Here is a 1,545-nt window from a genome sequence, read left to right as displayed (position 1 = left end):
CTTTTAGAAGTTATGATTTCCCTCTTATTATTTTTTGTTCTTGTTCTTTTTTTTTTTCTTCCTTTTCTCCTCCTTTTGAAATGAAAGAAGAATGGAGTTTAAATAGGTGTGGAGCATTAAACCCCCCACTTTTCTTGAAAACTTAAGAGTCAATGTATGCATTTGACTGTTTGTTTTTTCAAGGTGCCACCCAAGATGATCAATGAAATTTCCTCTTTTCTTTTTTTCTTTTCTTTTTCCAAGATAAAATTAATTAAAAGACTGCATTGCCCTTTTAGATGACCCATTTCTTTTATTCATTAATTGAGTAATAGCTAAATGGGTCATCTGAAAATTTAGAATAGGCCCAAAATGCCATTTTAGATGACCCATTCTTTTATTCATTAATTGAATAATAGCTAAATGGGCCATCTGAAAATTTTAAAATAGGCTCAAAATTGATCAAGATCCAAACATCAAAAGAAAATCAGTCCACTAACACAAAATCTAAACATCTAAACTATTTTGAAGATCAAACACAACAAATAGGGCAGAAAAATAACAATAAAAAATAAAAATGAAATTAAAAAAAAAAGTAAAAAAAAATAAAAATAAAATAAAACTGAAGCAACAACTTAAACATGAATTTGAAGAACACTAACAAAACAATACAAATCCGGCATCAAAGCAACTTATATGGTTAAAAAAATTGTTATAACGACGGATTTGGATAGAGGATGAGAAGGGGAAATGATTATCATAGATTTTTGGATGAATGGAAGTCGCCGGAAAACTCCGCTGGAAAATTTATTGACGGATTTTAAACATAAACTTTACATCAAATGATATCCATTGAAGAGCTCTACACTTTTATGTAAAGGATATATGACGGGGATGACCGAAACTTCGTAAATCTAAAGAAAAAGGTGAAGATTTATGTTTGGTGTTTCTTAGATCTACGGAGTTTGGCTATGGATATGAACGAATGATTTGCGGATTTGTGTAGAGGAGGATGAAAGGAAGAAATGGTAAAATTTTGGAAATTTTTCCGGCCAAGGGGTGGCGACCGCAGCAGTAGTGGTGGCCGGCCGACGGTAGTGGCGGCGGCCAATCGGCGGCAGGTGGAAGCAAAGGGGAGAAGAAAAAATAAAAAATGCCAATAAAAAATTGATTTTTGGGGTTTTGTATTTTTGGTAGGATCCCATAAGAACCCTTGGATTAAAAAATCATGGATGGTTGAGATTTAATCTTGACCATTTCTATTGGATCGGGTCAAAATTGATTGGGCCATCAGAATTTGGTCTAAATCAACCCAATTCAAAAATTGGGTCATTTGGACCAATTAAAAACAATATAAACAAAGACAAACTACCTAAAATACAAAACAAAGAAAATAAGAAGAGAAAAAAAAAGCCTTACTATATATTGTTGGAGTAAAATAGACACGTCAAAAATTAGGTGTTCACAAGTAGAAAATAATTTTTGAAATTGAAAACACTTTTTAAAAATAAACTGAAATTTTTTTAGGGTGGGTTAGGGGGGGATGCCGGGGGGGGGGGGGGGGGG

This window comes from Solanum stenotomum, chromosome 5 (genome assembly GCF_019186545.1).
Source record: "Solanum stenotomum isolate F172 chromosome 5, ASM1918654v1, whole genome shotgun sequence".
In the NCBI taxonomy this organism is placed as follows: domain Eukaryota; kingdom Viridiplantae; phylum Streptophyta; class Magnoliopsida; order Solanales; family Solanaceae; genus Solanum; species Solanum stenotomum.
This window is presented reverse-complemented; position numbering follows the sequence as displayed.